The sequence below is a fragment of the Lepisma saccharinum genome, chromosome 10, assembly GCF_977018435.1.
Source record: "Lepisma saccharinum chromosome 10, izLepSacc3.1, whole genome shotgun sequence".
NCBI lineage: Eukaryota > Metazoa > Arthropoda > Insecta > Zygentoma > Lepismatidae > Lepisma > Lepisma saccharinum.
In genome coordinates, this window is record NC_139238.1 from 62905466 (window position 1) to 62914772 (window position 9307).

Genomic DNA, 9307 nt, shown 5'->3' on the forward strand with positions numbered 1-9307 from the left:
ATATTACGGGCCGAAATAAGTAAAAATACAGTGGAAACCTGTATTTCGGGCTCTCTTTATTGCCGCATAACAATGGAAAACAACAATCCCCAAAAAAACAATTGAATCTACACAAGCAAACAGTCTTACACTAACAACATATTTTTAAGAGGTATAGAGAAAACCTCAAAATTTCATGTTTAAGGCCAGTGGTGGCGATTGGATTCCAAAACCTGGGGGTGGGGCGGTGCAAGGAAAATTTACTTTCTCTTGGTAGTCAAGGCTTAGCATTAAGAGGCCATAGTGAGGAGGCAAAAAAAATAGGGATTGAATTGCTTTATTTTACTTCGCTTTTTGTGCCCCTTTTGGCTAACTTACCAATATGGGGATAAGTGACGATATGATGAAATTGATGAATGGACAATCAAAAACATCTATGCCCAGGCCAGGATTCGAAACCGGAACCCCTGGCGTCGTAGCGCGATGTTGCAATATCCTCCAGTTGGACATCAGTCGTCACAAAGTTAGTCCGGTACTCCATTTGTCGGGAACATTAGACTCTTAGTAACTCATCAAGGCTTGCTGGGTAACAAGTATAAAAAAGCCAATATCTGAAATATCAGTATCTGCTGTAGGTTCACACATGCATATGCATTTTTCTATTATATAAGGTTACAAACCGCATACACGGAATTTGGTCTGGGCACAAGTAAATCATCAATCAGAACTTTGTTTTTCAGTTGATTTGTGCAGTTTATTTCTTTCTTAAGATCGATGACTTGCCTGTTGTATGCAGTAATACCGATCTCACTTCAAAACCTTTCTACGCTAAATATGACATGGTTTAACAAGTTGAACAAGGGATGCTGGACGGCGTGAGGAAGAAAATGAAGGGGTGATGAAGCACCCTTCCCCACCTCCTGGCGGCCCCCCTGATTCTAAGTAAACCCGAACTCATACACGAAAATAGTTATCGAACTACTAACACCGAAAAAGTTACCAACTGTATATTGCCAAGTTCATACTTAATGCCAATCTTACATACCTACAAGTTTCTTGTGAACAATTTAATAAGTGTAAAATATCAGCACTATGCGACGAAAATTTGAGTTTCTGTTGTCTCGGCACAGTGAGATTGTCAGTTTCGGAATGGTGTCCTTCCTTAATCCACAAAGCTGCATGCTTTGGGGCAGGGAAATCTTATGAATGGACCATTAATGGACAAATGATTTTTCAATTGTGTCTGTTACATAGTTAAGACATGGAATAATATATCCTTTGAAGTCCATTTTTCTTTAGAGGGATAAAAACACTTCTGGCAGGGATAAAAATAATTTTCTTTTGCAGGGGATAAAATTTATTGTGGTGGGGAAATCACCGGCACCCCCTTCGCTTAATTCGCACACTGCTTAACTCATTTAATTAATAACCTTCCTAAAATACCACTCTTTTTCCTCTCTGTCTTAACACATTCTCCCCGCTCCCCAACCTTCGTTTCATTACTAACATAAAAAGTAAAGTGTTCCCCTGTGCTTTGCACCAAGCTATGAAGGCGTATACGGAGTGTGGATTTAGGACCCCACACTTTCTTGATCAGGGCCGAAGGTGGGCCGCCTTTATATCCCACAGTATCCTCCACGTACCCACTTTATACGACGCTGGGCGGGCACCAGAGCCGCTTGAACAGGTGGAAAAAATCCCGGGTCTCTCGCATGGTAGTCAGACGCTAGTTGAGCTACCGCGGTTTTCATTACTAGCAATGGGATGCCATTAATTTAATTCAATTACTAGCAAGTAAGATCTTGCAACCAAGTTCGTTTCTAGAACGCCGGAACAATCTTGGTACACTATATCCATGAGAAGTGAACTAGATTTAGCTTTAGTGCCTCGTACATACATATAATTGAAACCGTCAATACATGGACGAAGAGAAAAACGGGGGAGCCGAAATTCCGCTGATCTGACGCCCTTGTTTATTTTAAAGGCACCACGGCAATAAGCACCTACCCCTGAACGTATGCGGGAGGAGGTTTCGGGGGTTTCCCCTTTTTCTTTCCTTGTCTGTTTATTACTGAGGGAAAATGCAGGGCTTGAAGCTGAAAGCTAGTTGTGGAAGCATTCCCTTTCATCCCATGCTGCGGCGACCTATTGAAAGAATACGCTGCATTCTTTATGGAACCAAAACACAATTATAGTCCACCCCTTCCAAGGTCAAGTGGAAACAACCTGCATTTGTTTTCTAAGCATATGAAGTCACGTACGCGGTCAAGAAGACGACGTGGGCGACCCAATGCTTTCCGAATCAAGTTATGTTTATTCCGTACTGAAAGAGACAAACAATACCCAGTCTGTAGGCCACATCGAACCAACGGAAAGCGACGTAAAATAACGAAGAAATAACTAATACCACAAAGAGCATATAGATATCTCACATATTTAATAATAATAATAATGATAATAGTAGTAGTAGTAGGTAAAATGTAAAGTTTCCCGCGCATATAGCACCGTGCATGAGGCAAATTTAGGGGACGTGGGAGCACATATTCTTGATCTCGGCCATTTTGGTGGTGATGTGTTCAGCACCACACTCCGGCCGCCCTTACTCCCGAGGATTACCCCAAGGTATTATTTTTTTTGAGTCAGGGTGAGCCTCAAATAATAATAATAATAATAATAATAATAAACTTCTGTATCTGTATAATAAACGAAACTTTGTATCAAGATACTTTGAGAGTTACTTACAGATATGTACTTAATTTTACATTCATTTTGGAAGACAATGTATGTTTCATAATTCCCGGGTCTCTTTGGTTATTCCTAGAACACCCTTGTTTATGAGATGGGGCCTAGTGTTGTGTAGGCCCCACCAGATCAAAACAAACATTGGAGGAGCAAGGGAGTTTGTACTTTCTTCATAGCATTGCTAGTGACTTTTGCCCTGTCGCGAATTCACAACTCTCATAAACAAATGCGTGTGAAATAATGTGTAACTGTAAAGACAAGAGAAGAATTCGCACGAAACCTAGTGGTGTGAAAAGTTGGGTAAAGTAAGGTTGAACCCGCATTATTTTATTTTTTAAGAAATAAACTTGAAATGATAGTGAGGAAACAACAAAACGAACAACAAAAAGAGAGGTTAGGCAGAAATATTGATCTGCTTTCCTGATGATACATGCCACATTTCATTTAGCATAACAGAGGGCTTCCAGCCATTGGATGTTACCGTCACTTGAACCTTACATCCATGCATATACCTACCTATATGTACATATGTATGTATGTATGTATGTATGTAAATATATTTATGCATATTCACTACTTACCCATTTTTGACATTTGCAACGCTCTGTAGAAACTAAATATTCAGAGCTTAATCATCGAAACTCAACAAACAATAGATGTACAATTTGCCAGTAAGAAATTTACTTTTGAGTGCATAGGTGGGGGGGGGGGGGCGGGAACAAAATAGAAAACTTACAACTCTGCTAAGATGGTAATTACTGTAAATTTAGAGCTTTTAGGCAGATTTTTTTACAGTCGCTGTATACCTTTGAGGACTAGAGTGATAATTCATTTGAGTAAAATTTGGTCAAGGCCTTCGATAAGGCGTGAGGAAAATGGATTTTCGCTATTTTGCGCGATTACAAAATGTTGTAAGTTGAGAGATGTTTAGTTTTTCTTTCGGCGAAGTGACGAACTTGATTGATTGATTAATTTGGTGTGTTAAGTCCACTAAGGCTAATCGGGACTGGACCTACAGTTTCAAGTGGGATCCAAACCATTATGTGTCTCTACTGGGTAGAAGTGGCGAACTTGTTTCAACAAGTTAAACTTACTCTAACCTCTGGCGCAACTGCTCTAATCTCTGACGATATCTTGAATTGTACAAACATTGCCACAACAACAAAAACAGTGCTTTAATGTCGCACAAATATCTACACATTCAGTTGCTTGCTACACTATGTGGAAGAAAATCACTGGACATCCCGGTTTCAACTCTGAAATGAACTCCTCATGGAAAACAGAGTACAGACGGGTATATATACGGCAGCAGGAGGCTTCTCAGATAATTCGCTGATAAAATGACGGACAGGAAAGAGCTCAGCATGTTTGGAAGAGGGATCATAGTAGGCTGCTCCATAGGAGGTATGAGGGCCTCCTCCATGGCGCAGTGGTAGCGTCCTTGCCTTGTAATCAAGGGGTCCCGGGTTCGATACCCGGTGGAGGCACAAGTGGTTCGGATCCCACTTTAAACTGTAGGTCCAGTCCCGATTAGCCTTACTGTGCATAAAGTGGACTTAAAACAGCAACTCAAACCAAACCATAGGAGGTATGAGTATACGTAGCATAACTGATGCCTGACAGGTCCCTAAATCAACTGTAGTCTTTGTCATCAAGAAGTGGAAGGAAAAGGGACACTGCAGCAATGCACCACAAAGTGGAAAACCCACGAAATTGGACGACCGGGACAGGAGAGTACTGAAGAGGGAGATTCGGATAAACGGGACCCGTCCGATGCATTCGATGCAGAAGAGTTTCAAAGTGCGACCAATTTGACTGTTTCGACCAAGACACTTGGCAAGGAGGCCCATGCGCTCGGTTATCATGGTCGAGCCGCTGCCCACAAACACCTGATAACAAAAGCAAGAAACGGCAGAGAGTACGCTGTTGTAAAGAGCGGAGAAACTGGATGGTGGAGCAATGGCAGAAGGTCCTATGGAGCGATGAATCACGCTTCACACTGTTTCGATCAGATGGGAGAGTGTGGGTATGGCGATTACCCGGAGAACGTCTGTTACCCGAGTGTGTAGTGCCCACAGTGAAATATGGTGGTGGCGGCATCAAGTTCTGGGGTTGTTTCAGCTGGCATAGCGTGGGTCCACTGGTACCGGTGTATGGCCACTTGACGTCTGCGTCGTACCGAGATATTCTCGACAACTCTATGGTCCCCACGTTGTGGCGTTTCTATGGAAACGAAGAATGTGTGTTCCAGGACGATAATGCGACTTGTCATGTTTCCAGGGCTACCATGGAGTGGTATGCAGAAAATAATGTCACCCGACTAGATTGGCCTGCTCAGAGCCCTGACCTCAACCCTATCGAACATCTATGGGACGAACTGGAGCTCCAACTGAGCTCGAGATCGCCTCGCCCTTCTACACTTCCAGGGTTGGTGACTGCACTGCAGAAGGAACGGTGGAATATCCCACTCAGTGTACTACACGACCTTGTGGCCAGTTTACCATGACGTGTAGTTGCTGTTATCGCTGCCAAGGCGGACCGACCTCCTGTTGATTGCAAGAAAACTGATGGTATCCGCTGACATGTGGTGTCCAATGACTTTCTTCCACATAGTGTATAAGCGAGTGGTGTCAAAGCTACTATTTTAAACAGTGGATCTACAAGCTGATGGTTGATTTCCTGACTGGATTGGTTTTCGTAGACACACCCGCATAATGTCGTTCGAATCTGTGCTTTAGGACAACTCAGGGCATTATTAAATGCCTCGATACCCATGGAGAACATGATAAGCTGCAACCCTAGCTCCAACTTGTTCAAACACAAATCTAGAACATATTTTAAAAACGAAGATTAATTGCTTCACAATGAAACTACTCGCTACGACCCTGTTGATTACAATTTTACAACATTCTTCACTACAATGATAACAAGCAATTGAGGATTTGAGGAATACAAGCGTGGAGGAGCGGCACCTCACGGTCGTACACATGTTTGACACATGCGTACATGAACATACCTTAGCCTACAAGAAAAATTGTCCCTACAAGAAAAATTGTCATTTAACCAACTTTTACCTCAAGTATGCATTTTGTATGCTATATTTCATGGAAATAAAATTTGACTATTCCTAAGAAAATATTTCGGTCCCCCCTTTTTTTCTATCTTTCTCGGCGACACTGTAATGCTGACAGAAGCTCTTTGATATTTTCAAAATAAAATGTTTCCTCTATTCGGACGAACGTTGTTGTCCATACCTTACTTTCTTCTGTTTTGTTATTTTACGTCCTTTTTTTACCTCTCTAGGTTAATCACAATCAATGAGGATGAAGGATGATTTGATGAGATAGATGACGGAACAAACACACATCGATTACCCAAGATTCGAACCTAGAACCTAGGATCAGTGTGTGAAAGTGCAACCCCCCCTCTTTGAAAGGTTAGCCCCCAGTCCCTGGTTTCTATCCGGCCCTCTGGATTACTTCCTGCTTTAATCCTTCAAATCCCTCCTTTCACCTCACGCTGGGTGCAAAGCGAGCAGATTATATTTGAGCCGGAAATACGAAAGGGGGGTTTCACATAACAATTTATATTTTTAGTCCCTGGTTCGTTACGCATGTACATCAAGTGAATGAACAACTGGTTTAAAATGGACAGTACTGTAGTTATTAGAGTTAATTCAGCAAATCATAACATTTCTAGTAGTGCCTCCTCGATGGCGCAGTGGTAGCGTCGTCGCCTTGCAATCAAGGGGTCCCGGGTTCGATACCCGGTGGAGGTACATAGTGGTTCGGATCCCACTTTAAACTGTAGGTCCAGTCCCGATTAGCCTTACTGTGCATAAAGTGGACTTAAAACACCAAATCAACAACAACAACATTTCTAGTAGGATTATATTGTTTATTATACGTTGTTATATATCGTATATAACTTTGCAAAACTATCTCTGCGGGCCTACCCTCAGCCGAAATGATATTCCGTTCATTACAAATGCGTATCCTTACGCCTTTACTCTTTCTTTTGGGCATCAACTATTCAATACGGAAATATCCAAATATTTAAAACTTTTCTAAAGGGGACTTGGGACAGCAAACAGGGGTTGGATTACACCAAATGCTACATTCTTATAATAGTCTAGCCACCAAAAGTGGACTAAACTCGAGGAGACATTCCTCGTCGTCGAAAGATGGGGAAACACTGTTTTCTATAAAGCCCAATTGACTTTTTTAAAGTCTGGGTAAACGTCTGTGGACGTGGACCACGTAGCGTTGAAAAATTCCACTGTAACGGTCTTTGGAAAGACATCTCCCCCACTGGGGTGATAAAAAAATCTAATATCCAGCAAAGCACAATCCAATGAGCACATACACTTACATCCAGTAATAACATATAAGTACGCACATGGAAAACATATTACTTTACCCTACACCTTGTAGTTGGCCAGCAATTAATTAACATATTTCCAAAACCAGTAAAATGCTCAATCCGACCATTGCAAGTGCTCCGAGGTTTTTCTTGGCTATGACATTTATGTTACGAAAATTTCATACAAAAGATACAAATAACAAGTACGTACAGGAGACAAGCAAGTTGCTTGAACCAACAGAGGGTTTCGTACCAAAGCAACAAAATGCAAGGGATACAACACCTGGATCTTCTTTGCAATCTTCAAAACAGCATTCACTGCACGTGAACGGTGCAACTAGACTATAGAAAAAAACAAACCTTTCCGAGAGTCACCCAATCTACAGGCAACTGAGCTGCTTATTGCGTCGCCCCGGTCTGGAAAGTCACACTTGCTTCTTAATGTTCGCTTCAAACGACACTTGTTTCTTGTTTACTTATTCTTCTGAAATCTGCTTTTGGCTGAATCTTCCTTAATGCATCAAAATATCTGCTTTCGAAAGTTTTAATGAGCACGTTTTAAGAACATCTCAACGACCAAAGTCAAGAATTAGTAGAACTTTTGACTGTCTTCTAATCACCGAAAATTAGCAAATATATTTCCATCAATGGATTGTAAATTGATTATGTACGAGTTACATGTAAATATATTTTGTAAACTTCAAGTTAGTATATTTCATTGATTGATTGATTGATTTGGTTTATTTTACTTCGAATTTCTGCCACTTTTGGATAGTCGCGAATATGAGGATGAGTGATGATTAGATGAAATTGATTAAGTGATACTCAGAAAGAATACTCATGCCCCTGGCGCTGACCACTCCGACGGTTAGTGTATTTCATTTTACACAGAACTTTAAATAATATTTTTCTTCCATGTGCAGCAAGTTGTACCACAGTTATGTTCCGAATTTGGCAACTTCGACATTTCCGTTAACGAAACAAATAGTTGATGAAGGTACGATGAATAAAAGCGAACTATAAAGATCACATTTTATGTATTTTCCGTCCATAATTATAATACATGAATAAAGTTAACCCACAGTTTTAAATTTTCACATGCAAATTTGCTTCATTATTCGGGCTGGTTGATTAGAGGATAACAGCAGTGTACGAAAAAATGATCAAGCATAGCGTTATGAACCTCAGGTTGAAATTCTAAGTAAAGCATGCATGTGCGAATATCCCTCCACTTATTTCATGAGTTCATGATTCATGCTTATGTCACGTCGTAGATATGTAAAAAGAAGTTAGAACGGTGTTTACAGTGTAACTGCGAATGCTCTATGCTATGTGTACTAATCAGAAAGTAGTATATCCATAGTTGAACTCACATTGACAGACAAACAATTTTATCAACATGTCAATTATTCCATAATACTAGACTTAAGACTACTTTTAATCCAATTTGCAATTATTTCTGAGCAATCGACAGGTATATGTTGTCAAATTGTTTACCCTCACTTACAAACAGACAAACCATTTGACAAACCATGTACATAGGCATAACTTGGCGGAGGCAAGGGCGGGAAACCGCCCCCCCCCCCCAAATCATGTGTTGAGTGAAAGAGAGGTATATTCCACACATAAAATGTCAGAGACAGAAAATAGTTCACAACTCAATGTGCTGTCAGGAATGTGTGAATATAAGAACACTCATAATGAGTTTCAACCCAGAATTTTCTTGTGTGTGAGGAACAACATTTACGAGAACATTTTCCAAATTTGAAATGAACTGATCAAACCATTATTGACAACCTCCGTGAGTTCAGGATGCTGTGAGCATTCTTTCTTGTCCTCGGAGGTTCAGGACCAATACACTGTATACTCAAAGCTACTTGGCATTAAATACTTCGCCTTATTGCTGTTTTGTATATTTAACAAACGAATGATATTAATAGGTCCAAAATTATAAATTAATTTTACTCGGACGCAACTCGTCAAGAAAGGAAACTGAAGCTTCATTAGATTTTTGATTGATTGGGTGTTTTAAGTCCACTTTATGCACAGCAAGGCTAATCGGGACTGGACCTAAAGTTTAAAGTGGGATCCGAACCACTTTGTACCTCCACCGGATATCGAACCCGGGACCCCTTGCTTACAACCCGGGACCCCTTGCTTGCCTCCCCATCGGGGAGGCCTGAAGCTTCATTAGAACTACAAGCTTCACTCATACTTGTGTGCT

General features: G+C 40.9%; 1 non-coding gene across 1 annotated transcript; it reads left to right on the forward strand.

Annotated features, from left to right (window-relative positions):
• Positions 1-4133: 4133 nt before the first annotated feature.
• On the forward strand, positions 4134-4208 carry TRNAT-UGU (transfer RNA threonine (anticodon UGU)). Its single transcript has one exon. It is a non-coding gene; the product is annotated as a tRNA-Thr (tRNA).
• Positions 4209-9307: the final 5099 nt, after the last annotated feature.